We start from the raw sequence: 17718 nt of genomic DNA, 5'->3' as shown, positions 1-17718 counted from the left end.
CCATTTTCGACACACCTATTTGTGGTCCTAAAATACCTCAAGATTTCAAATTTCTGGCAAATCGGATAGAAAATAGGTTTCTAGAAGGCCAAGATCCTAAATCGGGGGTTGGTTTATATGAGCGCTACATGGACCGATATAGCCCATCTTCGAACTTGACCTCCCTGCAGACAAAAAAAAAAAAGAATATGTGCCAAATTGCAGGACGAGAGCGCCATTATTGAAAGCTGCAGCGTGATTACAACAGACAGACGGACAGAGAGGCAGACAGAATTTCTCCCTGATCGAATCGATATATCGATGTGTTACAAACGGAATGATAAACTTATTATGCCCCCATCACTATTCTATCGTGGTATAAAATGTGTATGTGCTATTTATTGCGGAAATGTTATTTGAACAGTGTTGCCAGTATTTTTCTGGCTCGTGTCTCGACATTATAACGCTTTTGTCCCCAAAAACCCCAAATTTAAATTAAAATTCCTTACAAAAATCGCCAATAAATTTTAGACAATCTTTTATGGAAATGAGTAATAACTGAAAATTAGAAAAATATAAAAATTTGTCATAACAGATTGCAAGCTGCAATAATGTTAGTATTTCGAACACATAACTCCAAGAAATAGGATTTCGGTCACCTTGTATTTAACAGGTTGGCTGATAAAGTCTAACAAAGAAAAACGCATTTTTTGTCAAATTCGTTTTTATTATTCAACATAGTTCCCTTCAAGAGCGATACAACGATTATAACGACCTTCCAATTTTTTGATACCATTTTGGTAGTACTCCTTCGGTTTCGCCCATTATTATTCAACCGTCGAACGGAACGGACGTGTTTTTTTAATAGCGGATAAAATCATTGTAATAAGTACCTACTACGAATTTCAAGTGTGGTGGGATATTAGGCCACCATGCAGAGAAATTCAAAGACATCCACTGGCTTGCTAACTTCAGGGCCCAGTGGACGGGTATCGACTGGAGTTATAAATTTGGGCAATGACCAAGAGTTAGGCCCAATTAGTCGACCTGTAGACGGGTCGACAGGTGGCGACAATTTGACAAGTCGAACCTTTTCCAAGGTAACGGCATCAAAAGGAGGTAATCCTTCACGAAAGAGATTCAAGGAACGCAGAAATGCTTTGTTTATCCTAAAGAAATTAGGATCAGTCGACCCAAGCAGGTTGTCGGCTAAACAAAGCGATTCCTTAAAATGGGCTCAAGGAATTCTTGAGGCTGGAAAAAGGGAACGATCACCGGATGAGCTGCCATCCTCCAAAAGGGATCAACGATCGTTTGCCTCAGTTGCTAAAGACAGCCTTGATGGCTATCATAAATAAAGGAGCATTGGACGGTATGGTTCCAAAGCAAAAATGGGGGAAATTGAGAATGCTTTGTCTGGCGTCTACTCACAGGTGCTGGAAAAGTTTCCCGGCCCAGATCCTCAACACCAAGAGGCTGGTTGGTATCAAGGACGATTTAAGCTAGTCGCATTTGAGGACCAGAGGTCTATAGAATGCTTTCAAGCTGTGTTGATACTAATGGGTGAAGTTTGGGAAGGAGCTGCTCTAGAGTTAGTCGAGAAGGAAGACATACCTGTTAGACCAAGAGCACATGCGTGGATACCTGCAAACCCTCCTGACCCTGAATCTATTTTAAATAGACTGAAACAATACAATCCAGATCTTCCAACAGCTGACTGGAAGGTTGGCCGTTTGGATGAAGTGGATGGGCCAAGACGGCATGCAGTATTTATATTGAACACTCAGTCTTTGCCACATCTAGCAAAGTCTCAGGGCCGTGTATGTTATGGCTTTCATTATATCCAAATGAAGGTGTATAAAAACGATCAGCTAAAGGATTCAGAAATGGACAAGCCTCTGTCTGAATCAGAAGTAAGCGGATCCTCTTGCGAAGTCGAGGGAGATACCAAAGTTGAAGACAGGGATAGATACCGTATGCGTGAGGAAGCTTCTACTGCCTCAGAACTCACCAAAGTTGAACCTATTGCGAGAGTCACCGATATCTCTGAAGAGGACATTCTTGATGACTCGATTGAAGCGGCTGATGTGACGGTTGTTGAAAATCTCGATGGTCCTACGGATCCTCCAGATAAATCTTCATCATTGTAAGGCTGCATGTGCTGCCTTAAAAGTTCTCCTGATGAAAGGGGACGTAGACATAGTTCTTATTCAAGAACCATATGTTTATAGAAACAAAATATGTGAATTAAGTACTCCGGGGTTCAAACTATTGCAGTATACTGGTAATGATGTAATTCGAGCCTGTATAATTGCTAAAAACGAGCTTAACATGTTTCTGCTTCCTTCAATGTGCAATGCAGACACTGTCGTTGCCAATTTAGAAATAGCCAAATGCAAATATTGGGTATCTTCGGTCTATATGGGACATGACAGGGAGATGCCTCCATGTGCCGTTAAGACCTTAGTTGAGGAGTCACTGAAAACAAAGACGAAACTCATTATGGGATGCGATGCGAATGCGCATCATAGTATATGGGGAAGTAGTGATACTAATACAAGGGGAGAGTCGCTAATAGAGTTTATTTTGCGTACTAATCTGGTAGTTTGCAACAAGGGAGATGCCCCAACCTTTGTCACTAAAAACAGGCAAGAGGTTTTGGACATCACCTTGGCCTCGCAAGAACTGAATGAAATGATATCTGAGTGGCATGTTTTAAGTGAACACAGCTTCTCAGATCATCGCTACATCAGTTTCAAATTTGATGTTCATACCACCAAGACCATATTTCCGCCAAATGTTAGGAAAGCTGACTGGAATAGGTATAGGGAATCGTTCAATATGATGATACCGGAAATACCAGAGACAAATATGAGTACTGTGCAAGTTATCGAACACGCAGTGGAGAGGATTACTAAGGCCTTCAACATTTCACTGAAAGCTGCATGCCCTAAAGGGAAGCCAAGGGGGAAAAATCGACCACCATGGTGGTCTACGGAGTTAGGTAATATGAGGAAATCGTGCAGGAAGCTCTTTAACAAAGCAAAGTCCACCAGAGCTCCTGTGGATTGGGACGCTTACAAGAAGAATCTGAGAGGATACAAGCGAGAACTGAGAAAGGCTCAGCATAACTCTTGGAATGTTTACTGCAGCAGCATTGAGAATACGTCCGAGGCTTCCAGACTACGGAAGGTGCTAGCATCCACGAGCTGCGCTCCAGGTTTCATTAAAACATCGGAGGGCAATTGGACAACGTCCAGTGAGGAGACGCTGGAAGTACTATTGGACACACATTTTCCCGGAAATCAGACGGTTGAACCATGCACTGGCGGTGCCACAGTGGCTCAGCGGTCGTTTCCTATCGAGGAAATTGTATCAGAATCTAGAATAAAATGGGCGTTAAATAGCTTTGGATCATTCAAATCCCCCGGACCTGATGGAATTACTCCGGCGGAGTTACAAGCGGTGGCTGACAGAATTATCCCCTGGTTGTCGGCGATATATATAGGATGTATCAACTTAGCATATATTCCACGAAAGTGGAAAGAATCAAAAGTCGTTTTCATACCTAAAGCGGGAAAAGCTTTTCACTCGAATGCGAAGGATTTCCGACCAATCAGCTTATCATCATTCCTACTTAAGACTCTGGAGAGGATGTTAGATATTTATCTTAGAACTAGCGTCGATTCAAGTTTGCTGTCGAAACGACAACATGCATACTCGAAGGGCAGGTCTACTGAGACCGCATGAACTAGTCAGCTTTATTGAAAGCTCACTATCTGTCAAAGAATACACAATCGTGGCATTTCTAGACATCGACGGGGCGTTCAATAAAGTCCATCCGAGCTCGATATTAAATGGACTGACAACTCTGAATGTTGATCCAGGTATACTTAGGCTGTTAGACGAACTTCTAAGGAACAGACGCATTTCAGCCACAATAGGACAAGCAAACATACAAAGGTATGTGAACAGAGGCACTCCTCAAGGAGGAGTTCTATCACCTCTTCTTTGGAATGTTGCTATAAACGACCTTCTGGTTTCCCTAGAAAAAGAAAGGATACAAGTGGTGGCATACGCAGATGATGTGGCGCTAGCAGTCAGGGGAAAATTCCCATCAACAGTTAGAGATATTATACAGAGAGCCCTCCGGATGACTGAGAAATAGGCGAAAGATAATGGTCTTGGGGTAAATCCTGCAAAGACAGAACTAGTCATGTACTGCAAAGATCACAAAACTCCCACGGTTAGGCCCATTTCCTTAGGGGGTATTGAAATTCCCTTTAGGGAGTGTGCAAAATACCTTGGCGTTATTTTGGACAGGAAGCTGAACTTTAAGCTTAATATTGAAGAAAGGGCGAGGAAAGCAACGGTAGCTTTATATTCGTGAAAAAAGGCAATAGGGAAAAAGTGGGGACTAAAACCAAAAATTGTACATTGGCTATACACGGCAGTGGTTAGACCTATAATGCTATATGGTGTTGTAGTCTGGTGGACGGCACTTCACCAGCCGACAAGTTTAGACAAAGTTCAGCGTATGGCTTGCTGGTGTATCTCAGGTGCATTCAGCAAGACAGGAACAAACTCCCTTAATGTCATACTGCATCTATTGCCTTTAGACATTTTGGCCAAACAGTCAGCTGCAACAACGGCTGTGCGGTTGCCCGAGCTATCGCTGTGGTCGGAAAAAAGTTACGGCCACAGTTCGGTCCTCAAATTAATGTCAGATGTGCCTAACGTAGTGGATTACACTTTGGCGAGTCCACTTTTCGACAAAAAGTTTGAGACTCTAATTCCCAACAGTGAGGCGTGGTGTACACGGACACCGGGGAATAAAAGATATATAGATTTCTACACTGATGGCTCCAAATTGGATGGCCAAGTGGGTTTCGGAGTATATTCTAAAGATCTGGAACTTCGAATAGCGAACAGATTACCTGATCACTGTAGTGTTTTTCAGGCTGAAATATTAGCAATAAGAGAAGTGGTGAATTGGCTGAGAAGTAATGCTCCAAGCAATATTGGCATTAATATATACTCAGACAGTCAACCTGCAATAAAATCCTTGGACTCTGTGTTCCTCAACTCGAAAACGGCCATCGACTGTCGCAAATCTCTCAATAAGATGGCTGAGCAGCACAATATTCACCTAATATGGGTGCCTGGCCACAGGAACATACCGGGGAACTGCGAAGCAGATGAGCTAGCAAGGCTAGGAACTACCTTACATATTCCAGGGGAACTAGAATCTGTTGGTGTGCCTCTGGCTACCTGCAAGCTCTTACTGCGTGAGAAGGCTGTCATGATGGCAAATGTTCGATGGGAGAATTGTAAGGGTTGTAACGACACCAAGCAAATATGGCCCCATTTAAACTTAAACCGCACACTAGATATGCTAGTGTTCTCGAGACGCCAAATATCACTCCTGATATCTGCCTGATAGGCGATTTTGCAAAAACTATTGGTGCGAAGTATAATGACTATTGTATGAGCTGTCATGATGCGGAGGAAAAGGAATCAATAAAACACCTCTTGTGTGAGTGTCCTGCATTTTGTGTAAGGCGTAAGCAAATTTTAGGGGCATATAGCTTCAGATTACTAGCGGACCTGGAAAACGTTAACTTAAGCAGTCTGCTCATGTTTTTAGAACAATCTGGTTGGTTCAACAGAAGAAAATAATCGAGAAGGTTCAACGGTTAAAACTAGAAGTGCCCATATGTAATAGGTACTTTTAGTTAATGTGGTATCAAAATGGACTGAATAGTCTAAGTGAGCCTGAATCTTAATCGGGCTGCCACTTTAACCTAACCTTCGGCTTCGCCTCAAAATAGGCCTCAGTTTCGGCGATCACCTCTTCATTGCAGCCAATTTTTTTCCCTGCGAGCATCCTTTTGAGGTCTGAGAACAAGAAAAAGTCGCTGGGGGCCAAATCTGCGAATACGGTGGGTGGGGAAGCAATTCGAAGCCCAATTCATGAATTTTTGCCATCCTTCTCAATGACTTGTGGCACGGTCCGTTGTCTTGGTGAAACAACACTTTTTTTCTTATGGGGCCGTTTTGCCGCGATTTCGACCTTCAAACGCTCCAATAACGCCATATAATAGTCACTGTTGATGGTTTTTCCCTTCTCAAGATAATAGATAAAAATTATTCCATGTGCATCCCAAAAAACAGAGGCCATTACTTTGCCAGCGAACTTTTGAGTCTTTCCACGCTTCGGAGACGGTTCACCGGTCGCTGTCCATTCAGCCGACTGTCGATTGGACTCAGGAGTGTAGTGATGCAGCCATGTTTCATCCATTGTCACATATCGACGGAAAAACTCGGGTGTATTACGAGTTAAAAGCAAACACCGTTCAGAATCATCAACACGTTGTTTTTGGTCAAAGTGAGCTCGCGCGGCACCCATTTTGCACAGAGCTTCCGCATATCCAAATATTGATGAATGATATGACCAACACGTTCCTTTGATATCTTTAAGGCCTCTGATATCTCAATCAACTTTATTTTACGGTCATTCAAGATCATTTTGTGGATTGTTTTGATGTTTTCGTCGGTAACCACCTCTTTCGAGCGTCCACTGCGTTCACCGTCCTCCGTGCTCATTTCACGCCTGGGGCAGAGTCCGGAAACTCATTATCAAGCCAAGTTTTTGCTTCCACCGTATTTTTCCCTTCAGAAAACAGTATTTTATCAAAACACGAAATTCCTTTTTTTCCATTTTTTTCACAATAACCAAAGTTGCTTCACAAGGACGCTCGATCTCACAAACTTATTGACTTACAGACGTTAAATTTTTACACGAATCATTTGAAGGTTGGTACTATATAAAAATAATATGTTTTTAATACTAGCGACGCCATCTATGTGCCAGACCGGGGACTTATCAGCCAACCTGTTATGAACGAAATGTTACTTCTAAATACTAAAGATGAATATGAAGGTGAAGCCCATGTATCATTTCCAGGGACAACATTTAGGACCGAGTCTTTATAAAATGATTCCACAATTGTAGTAAAATATCTTGGCTAAGTGAGCGAAATTATTTAGTTTCGCTTGTGCCCCAAACTAAAATTCAATGTCCATTTATGGTCCTAATACTCAATTTGCAACCTTTTCTTCGTCGTGGAATAAAACGGAGCAAAGTTTTCTTTTTTTTATATTTTGACGATTCCTGTACTTTTGATTTTAATAATGTAGGAGTAAAAACAATTTCATATATCACCATTATAGAAAACCAGATTTATTATACTGAACCGATTTCGAAACACCGCCCCCACCCCATCAAATCCCACATCTATACTCGTATATATAAAATCCAATCTATGTTTGTTTATTTGTTTGTTTTTTGTATGTTCCGAGTTGGTTCCGAGACGGCTGAACCAAATTACTTCAAATTTCCAGTAAACGTAGAGGGCGATCATGTGATGAAAATAGGTTACCTCATTTTTTGATATCCGGTCGGGGAAGGGTACCTCTCCCTTGCCCGACTTTTGAAAAATTGGACTTAAGTTCCCCGATTTGCTCGAAATTTACAGGGATGGTAAGGGGTGACCCCTAGACAAAGATCCGCAAATTTATTTTTCGAAATTTGGTCGGGAGCAGGTACCTCCGCCTCACTCGACTTTTTGCAAATAGAGCTCAAATTTTCCAATTTACATGAAATCGGAAACTGCTGAACCGACTTACTTGAAATTTTAAGAGAAGGTAAAGGATGATCATGTGGTATAAATAGGGTAAATCAAGATTTCTGGCCGGGGAGGGGTACTTCCCCCTTGCTCGATTTTATTAGAATTGGACTTACGTTTTCGGATTTGCTTGAACTCGTAAACGGTTGAACCGATTTAACTGAACGGTTTATAGAACGTTAAGGGTGATCAAGTGGTGAAAAAAGAGTACCTCATATCTTGATATCTGGGTGCCTCCCCTCGCCCGAATTTTTGAACATAGGGCTTAAATTCCCGGTTTGCCTGAAATCGAAAACATCTGAACTGATTTACTTAAGAGAAGGTAAAGGATGATCATGTGGTAGAAAAATTTACCCCATTTCGTGATAACCGGTCGAGGAGAAGTACCTCCCCCTTACCCGACTTTTTTTTAAATTTGACTTAAGTTCTTCGATTTGCTTGAAATTTTCAGTGAAAGTTGGGTGTGACTTTGAGACAAAGATCCGCAACTTCATTTTTCGAAATTGGTTCAGGGAAGGGACCTTCCCTTTGCCCGGAGGGGTACCTCCCCCTTGCCAAACTGTTTGCAATTGGGCTTACGGATTTGCTTGAACTCGGAAACGGTCAAACAGATTTACTTTAACTTTTCAAGAATGTAGAGGGTGACCATGTGGTGAAAATAGGGTACCTCATTTGTTGATATCTGAAAATTGGACATAAGTTCTCCGATTAGCTTAACATTTTCCAGGATGGTAGGGGTGGCCCCTAGACAAGGATCCGCTAATTTATTTTTCGAAATTTGGTCGTGGAGGGGTACCCGATTTTTTTAAATACAGTACAGTAAAATACAGTGTACAGTACTACTCTTCTCCGGTTTTATTAAAATGTACACAGTAGTCGTGGCTTTGGCTATAGCATCTTCTGGAATTGCAGCAACACTTCTGGATGGCGGTAGAACAGCGCATTCTGCTCTCAAATTACCTCTAAATATTCAGTTTAAGGAAACTCATACATGTAACATCCGGAAAGATTCTTCGATGGGGAAAGTTCTACAGACGTGCAAGATAATTATATGGGATGTGTGTACCATGGCCCTTAAAAATTCTTTGGAGACACTGGATAGGACATTAAAAGACTTCAGAAGCAATGGCAAAAGTTTTGGTGGAGCGCTTTTGTTACTAGCTGGACACTTTTGCCAGACATTGCCATTAGTTCCCCGATCAACTCCTGCAGACGAGTTGAACGCATGCCTGAAGTAGTCATTTCTATGGCGACACGTTAAATCTTTGCAATTGAAAACAAATATGAGAGTTCAACTTCAAAATGCTGCGTCAGCTGCACAATTTTCAAAAGCGCTTTTAAATTTGGGAAACGGACAAATTCCTGCGAAACCCTCAACTAATTGCATATCATTTCCTCCACACTTTTGCAAAATGGTGGAATCATTGGAAGATCTAATTTCAAGCGTATTTCCTAATGTGCAAACTAACTTCAAAAATCAAGATTGGTTACAAGAGCGAGCATTACTAGCGGCAAAGAATTTCGATGTGAATATTACCAATAACAATATATTGCAAATAATTCCTGGATGTGTCACTACTTATAAATCTATAGATACAATTACACGTGAAGAAGATATTGTAAATTACCCTGTTGAATTTCTTAACTCATTGGATTTACCCGGATTCCCACCTCATATATTTCAACTTAAGATCATTTTGCTACGGAAAATTGATCCACCTCGCCTTTGCAACGGAACCAGACTAGCAGTTAAAAAGCTGCACAACAATTTAATAGAGGGAACAATTATAACAGGAAATTATAAAGGAACCGCATTTCAATGATCCCAACTGATTTACCCTTTGATTTCAAAAGGCTGCAATTCCCAATTAGATTAGCATTTGCCATGACGATCAACAAAGCCCAAAGGCAATCTCTTCAAGTATGTGGCTCAAATTTAACGAACCCCTGCTTTTCGCATGGACAACTATATGTAGCATGCTCACGAGTAGGTAAGCCTTCGGATCTTTATATATTAGCACCTGATGGTAAAACTAAGAATATTGTATACCCTAGATCACTCCAATAAACAAATCCCCTTACACATAAAATAAATAGTATTTGTCTTACAATGCGCATTAGTTCCATTTACACACTCAATTCTTCGATAAAGGTAAAAAAAGGCACAGCGAAGCGGGCCGGGTATAGCTAATTTTATATAAATTCCCCACCAAATCCCCAATTCAAAAGTTTAGTCCCCATTCAGGGAAAAATATCCCCAATTTTTGGGAAAGATCCTCAATACTAACTAAGAGTACATCAGGGAGGTATAATGGCAGCTTGACATTCCAGGCTCACTTAGGCTATTCAGTCAATTGTGATAGCACAGTGGTGAAATTCTCTCTTTTCAATGAGTGCTGCCCGATTCTATGTTTGGCTGTAAAAAGGGTCCACCTTTTTACAGGCGAGTCCGAACGGTCTTCCATATTGGGCTGAAACTAGGTTAGGTTAGGTTAAAGTGGCAGCCCGATTAAGATTCAGGCTCACTTAGACTGAAACTACATTCAGAAGCTTTGAAACACTGAGAAATGTCACCAGCATTACTGAAAGGGGATAATCCACCGCTCAAAAACTTTTTGCTGTTCGCTCGAAACTGGGGATGAACCGACGAACATATGTATGCAAGGCGGGCATGCTATCGAAGTGCTGTGTTGATAAATTGATTATAGAAGCATCGAAAGTTGTACTTGCAAATTGTTTTTTACTTAAAGGTGGGTATTAAGTTCGAGTTTAGCCGCTAAAATCGTAATTTTTTCACGATTACTTTTCTTTAATAATCCATTATAAGGAATACAAGCTTTGTGAAAATTTGCTTTGGGATATTCCCCATCAAGTTATAATGAAATCTGCAACAACTATGTATAATTTTATGGCTTTTATTACTGATTTAGTTTTAACTTCAGTGAAATTTAGCGGCTAAACTCCAACTTAATACTCACCTTAAGTTGTTATTTTACTTAAGTTTCGTATAGCCGGCAGATACCAGAACTGGATGAAACCGACGCAAACTGTATGATAGTCGAGAGAAACGCCGTCACAAACTGCATGACAGTGATGCCAACTCCCGCACAAAAAATATATTATAATTTCCACTTAAAATTCAGACAGCAAAAACAACCTTCCCACTAAAATATGGATAACTTAAAAGATCTATTACATGGTCTGATAACTTTTAAAATAGGTGATTTGAAACAATTTAAACCCTAATTTATGAATTTATATTTTTATACCCTCCACCATAGGATGGGGGTACATTAACTTTGTCTTTCCGTTTGTAACACATCGAAATATTGCTCTAAGACCCCATAAAGTATATATATTCTGGGTCGTGGTGAAATTCTCAGTCGATCTAAGCATGTCCGTCCGTCCGTCCGTCCGTCCGTCTGTTGCAATCACGCTAACTTCCGAACGAAACAAGCTATCGACTTGAAACTCTGCACAAGTAGTTGTTATTGATGTAGGTCGGACGGTATTGCAAATGGGCTATATCGGTCCACTTTTACGTATAGCCCCCATATAAACGGACCCCCAAATTTGGTTTGCAGACCCTCTAAGAGAAGCAAATTTCATCCGATCCGGCTGAAATTTGGTACGTGGTGTTAGTATGTAGTCTCTAACAACCATGCAAAAATTGGTCCACATCGGTCCATAATTATATATAGCCCCCATATAAACCGATCCCCCGCCTTGGCTTGCGAGGCCTCTAAGAGAAGCAAATTTTATCCGATCCGGCTGAAATTTGGTACATGGTGTTAGTATATGGTCTCTAACAAATTTGAAAAAATTGGTCCACATCGGTCCATAATTATATATAGCCCCCATATAAACCGATCACCATATTTGACCTCCGGAGCCTCTTGGAAGACCAAAATTCATCTGATTCAGTTGAAATTTGGTACGTGGTGTCAATATATGGCCTCAAACTCTCATGCAAAAATTGGTCGAAATCGGTCCATAATTATATATGGCCCCATATAAACCGATCCCCAGATTTGACCTCCAGAGCCCCTTGGAAGAGCAAAATTCTTCCCATTCGGTTGAAATTTGGTTCGTGATGTTGGTATATGGTATCCAACAACCATGCAGGAATTGGTTCCTATCAGCCCATAATTATATATAGCTCCCATATAAACCGATCGCCAGATTTTACCTCCGGTGCCTTTTGGAGAAGCAAAATTCATCCGATCTGCTTGAAATTTGGTACATGGTGATCGTATATGATATTTAACAACCATGCCAAAGGTGGTCCATATCAGTCCATAATCATATATAGCCCCATATAAACCGATCCCGAGATTTGGTTTTGGAGCCCCTTGGAGGAGCAAATTTCATCTGAGTGAGTTGAAATTTGGTACATTGTGCTAGTATATGGTCGTTAACAACCATGTCTAACTAGGTCCATATCGGTCTATAGTTATATATATCCCTCAGATAAATCGATTTCCAATCACACAAAAATTGGCCCACATCAAGTACATAATTGTATATAGCCCTCATATAAGCGACCCCCATATTTCAATTCTGGTTCTCTACGTACCGTGCAAAAAGTCCATATCGATTCGAAATTATTTGTAGACTTAACTATACATAACTTTTTTGTCTAATATATACCACGTATGGACTAAGTCACAATTTAGAAAACGATGTTAAGAAGTTTTAAGATACCACAACCCAAGTATTTCGATTGTGGATGACAGTCTTTCGTAGAAGTTTCTACGCAATCCATGGTGGAGGGTACATAAGATTCGGCCTGGCCGAACTTACGGCCTTATATACTTGTTGTGAATTTAATATAAACGTTTTTAATTACATTTTTATCAAGCTCAAAAATTTTACTCTCATCGCAAAACTCTTCATAACGTTCATGACAATCTAATTCTATACTTGGCAATATAACTGAGTGTGTTAAGCTTTGAAACAGCCTATTTTGATCTATAAAAAAGTCTTATATGAAAAGGTGTTGTCAATCAAACTAAACACTATTCAAATTAAAGCAAGTGTATAAAGCAGTAAGTTCGACAGGGTCGAATCTTAAATACCCACCGCCATGAATAAAATATTATAGTTTCCTTTAAAATTTCAGGGTGGTTTGATGACAGATATTCACCCAAATAAAGTAGTTCAACTAGTACACTTTCGGAAGATAAATCTAAAGATTTTACCTATGAAGACCATATCAGATTCTGGATTTATAAGAAGCATTTATTTAAGCAATTCAAAGCATTTAAAAGGCTAAATTAATGAATTACAATGTACTACCCTAATTTTTGTTTGTGTTTCAGAGGAATCATTAACATCTCTTGTAGTTGTGCAAGAAAATGATAAAATAACGCCTTGATTTAAAATCTAAAATCATCCCCATTATTTAAATGATTACGAGAAGTAAAATGTGGAAATTTTACATTCCGTTTCAATCAACTTTCATGATCAGTGCGCCTTCTATACCCTCGAAAAGTGAAATCGGTCTATATGGAGGCCTTACCAAATGGACCGATAAAACTAAATCATATACACTTATGGGTCTAAAATGCCAGTATATTTTCAATTTGTGATAAAAACTACAATTTATAGAAACCCTAGGAGTTAAATCGGGAGCTCGGTGTAATGGGGGCTATACCAAAACATGGAAAGATACACACAGTATTCAGCACATTTAATTGTAGTTCTAGAATCTAGATCCCGAATCGGAGGGCCGGTTTATAAGAAAGCTCTATCAAAAACTGTACCGATAGATTTCCAATTTCAGGCAAATTAGATAAAAACTACGGATTCAAAAAGCCCATGAAGTAAATCTGGAGATCGGTCTATATGGGGGCTATATCAAAACATGGACCGATAATCACCACTTTCGACACATCTCTTTATTTTCCTAGAATATCTTTACATTTCAAATTTCAGGCAAATTGGATAAAAACTACGGATTCTATAAGCCCAAGATGTAAAATCGGGAGATCAGTTTATATGGGGGCTATATCAAAACATAGTCCGGTTATCACCATTTTCGGCACATCTCTTTATTTTCATAGAATAACTCTAGATTTCCAATTTGAGGCAAATTGGGTAAAAATTACGGATTCTAGAAGACCAAGAAGTAAAATCGGGAGATCGGTCTATATAGGGGCTATTTCAAAACATGGAACGATACCCACCATTTTCGGCACACCTCTTTAAGGTCCTAGAATACCACTAGATTTCCGATTTGAGGCAAATTGGGTAAAAATTACGGATTCTAGAGACCAAGAAATAAAATCGGGAAATTAGTCCATATGGGGGCTATACCAAAACATGGACCGATTGGCACCATTTTCGGTACACTTTTCAATAGTTCTAAAGTACCCCTAGATTTCCAATTTCAGACAATTTGGATAAAAACTGCAGTTTTTATAAGCCCAAGACCCCAAATCGGGAGGTCGGTTTATATGGGGACTATATCAAAAATTGGACCGATATAGCCCATCTTCGTACTTGATCTGCCTGCAAACAAAAGACGAATTTCTGTCAAATTTCAGGACAATAGCGCCATTATTGTAGCGTGATTACAACAGACAGACATGCTTATATCGTCTTAGAATTTCTCCCTGATCAAGAATATATATATATATATATATATATATATATATATATATATATATATATATATATATATATATATATATATATACAAACGGAATGACAAACTTATTATACCCCCGTCACCATTCTATGGTGGTGGGTATAAAAAAGCACTAAATGGAAACGCAAAAAAGCACCAACGTAGAGACAATTTAGGAAATCAAATAGCACTATGTTTGGTGTTAAAAGCACCAAATTTGCATCTCTACGAGGGCAGTTCGGAAACTTCTTAGCCTAGCACAAAAAACGTGGTATAAACAGAAAAAAGTTAATTGTTTTGGAAACTTCCGTCCCTGTTATGAACACATGTTAAATTTTGTTTCGATCTGGCAACTCCATCATATGGAAACAGGTGTTCAGAAAAAACGCATCGGCAATTTTTTACAATGGAGTCCATCGAGTCCATTCAATTTTGCATGAAGAACTACAGATGAAAAAGCTTTCTGCAAGATGGGCAAAAACGCATAAGAATGAACATTTCTCAAGCTTGTTTCGATCATTTTAAGCGAAATAAAATGGATTTTAGGCATCGTTTCTTAACTGTTGATGAGACATGGATCCACCACTATATTCCAGAGACAAAATAACAATCCAAACAATGGACTGAAGCTGGAGGAAGTGCCCCAAAGAAGGCTGGTAAGGTTATGGCAACGGTTTTTTGGGACTTCAACGGTATTTTATTGATTGACTATCCGCAAAAGGATAAAACAAAAATTCAGAGTACTATTGCAACTTTTGGATCAATTCGGGAAAAACGTCCTGGCTTACAACACAAAAAAAATAATTTTTCATCAAGACAACGCACCAGCGCACTAGAGTGTTTTAACAATGGCTAAAATCAACGAATTAAAGTACGAGTTGCTTGACCACCCACCTTATTCTCCTGATTTAGCTTCCAGTGACTTTACTTGTTCCCAAATCTAAAAAAAAATCCTTGTTGTACCTCAAATGAAGATGCAATTACCACTATTTTGAAGACCTTGAGGAAAACTATTTTAATCAAGGGATAGAATTGCTAGTAAAGCGTTGGACTAAGTGTATTGAAGTTTCAGGAGATTATATTGAAAAATAAAAATATTTTTGAAAAACTAACTATTCTCTTTCATTGATAGGCTAAGAAGTTTCCGAACCGCCATCGTACAATTTAGTTCTCTTGTATTCCTACGCACTGACTGAATGTTGAGAAATGAATTATACCAAAGAGTTAAATAAAATAATTTTTGTATTTCTTCATTTGAAGCTGGAAATCAAGTAAATACGATTTATTTAGACTTTGTGAAAGCTTTTGATAAGGTTTCACATATTATATTAGCCAAAAAATTGTTAAAGATGGGTTTTCACTCAAATTTCTTGAAGTGGATTATTTCGTATCTTAATGGAAGAAAGTGTGTTGTATCGATTGATGGTTGTAAGTCAATGCCATATACAGCTATATCGGGTATGCCACTGGGCAGTATTCTTGGTCCGTTTCTCTTTAATTTGTTTATTAATGACATTTCTTCGTTTATCTCATACTCCCATTGCCTGCTATATGCAGATGATATGGAAAATTTTAAGAGCGTGAGATCTCATTTAAATGCAACTTTATTGCAGTTAGATCTCAAATCTATTGAACGTTGGTGCTCGTTGAATGATTTACATTTGAGCTCAGAAAAAGAGTTATTACTTATGTTTTTATACCCTCCACCATAGGATGGGGGGTATATTAACTTTGTCATTCCGTTTGTAACACATCGAAATATTATTCTAAGACACCATAAAGTATATATATTCTGGGTCGTGGTGAAATTCTGAGTCGATCTGAGCATGTCCGTCCGTCCGTCCGTCTGTTGAAATCACGCTAACTTCCGCACGAAACAAGCTATCGACTTGAAACTTGGCACAAGTAGTTGTTAGTGATGTAGGTCGGATGGTATTGCAAATGGGCCATATCGGTCCACTTTTACGTATAGCCCCCATATAAACGGACCCCCAAATTTGGCTTGCGAGGCCTCTAAGAGAAGCCAATTTCATCCGATCCGGCTGAAATTTGGTACATGGTGTTAGTATATGGTCTCTAACAACCATGCAAAAATTGGTCCATATCGGTCCATAATTATATATAGCCCCCATATAAACCGATCCCCCGATTTGGCTTGCGGAGCCTCTAAGAGAAGCAAATTTCATCTGATCCGTCTGAAATTTGATACATGGTGTTAGTAAATGGTGTCTAACTACCATGCAAAAATTGGTCCATATCGGTCCATAATTATATATAGCCCCCATATAAACCGATCACCAGATTTGACCTCCGGAGCCTCTTAGAAGACCAAAATTCATCTGATACAGTTGAAATTTAGTACGTGATGTTAATATATGTCCTCAAATACCCATGCAAAAATTGGTCGAAATCGGTCCATAATTATATATAGGCCCCATATAAACCGATCCCCAGATTTTACCTCCGGAGCCTCTTGGAAGACCAAAATTCATCTGATTCAGTTGAAATTTGGTACGTGGTATTAGTATACGGCCTCAAATACCCATGCAAAAATTGGTCTAAATCGGTCCATAATTATATATAGCCCCCATATAATCCGATCACCAGATTTGACCTCCGGAGCCTCTTAGAAGACCAAATTTCATCCGATCCGGCTGAAATTTGATACATGGTGTTAGTATATGGTGTCTAACTACCATGCAAAAATTGGTCGGTATCGGTCCATAATTATATATAGGCCCCATATAAACCGATCCCCAGATTTAACCTCCGGAGCACCTTGGAAGAGCAAAATTCTTCCCATTCGGTTGAAATTTGGTACGTGATGTTAGTATAGGGTATCCAACAACCATGCAGGAATTGGTTCCTATCAGTCCATAATAATATATAACTCCCATATAAATCGATCACCAGATTTGACCTCCGGTGCCTTTTGGAGAAGCAAAATTCATCCGATCTGGTTGAAATTTGGTAAGTGGTGGTAGCATATGATATTTAACAACCATGTGAGTTGAAATTTGTGGATGACAGTCTTTCGTAGAAGTTTCTACGCAATCCATGGTGGAGGGTACATAAGATTCGGCCTGGCCGAACTTACGGCCGTATATACTTGTTCTAGACTGAGATGTCCCATATTTATGGAGTATTATATTAATAATAAACTGGTTAAAGAAGTTGATGAGAAATTGGATCTAGATGTATTTTTCGACTCCAAATTGTCATTCAATAGGCATATAGATTATATAATGCCTCAAGCGTATTTATCACTAGCTTTTTTTAATCGTAACAGTCGGGAATATTATATTATTGCTTCGTTAGATCAAAGTTAGAATATGCGCATTTGATTTGGAATCCTTCTATGTGCTCACAAGTGAATATAATTGAGAAATTGCAGCGTAAATTAGTAAAATTTGCTTTTAT

The 17718-nt window shown here is 39.4% G+C and overlaps 1 protein-coding gene across 1 annotated transcript in view; it reads left to right on the top strand.

The window, feature by feature from the left end:
• The window catches only part of LOC142229139 (putative G-protein coupled receptor B0563.6), a 129958-nt gene that overhangs the window by 101228 nt on the left and 11012 nt on the right, over nucleotides 1-17718 (top strand). The window lies entirely within an intron of this gene.

Source organism: Haematobia irritans, chromosome 3 (genome assembly GCF_050003625.1).
Source record: "Haematobia irritans isolate KBUSLIRL chromosome 3, ASM5000362v1, whole genome shotgun sequence".
In the NCBI taxonomy this organism is placed as follows: domain Eukaryota; kingdom Metazoa; phylum Arthropoda; class Insecta; order Diptera; family Muscidae; genus Haematobia; species Haematobia irritans.
This window is presented reverse-complemented; position numbering and strand designations above follow the sequence as displayed.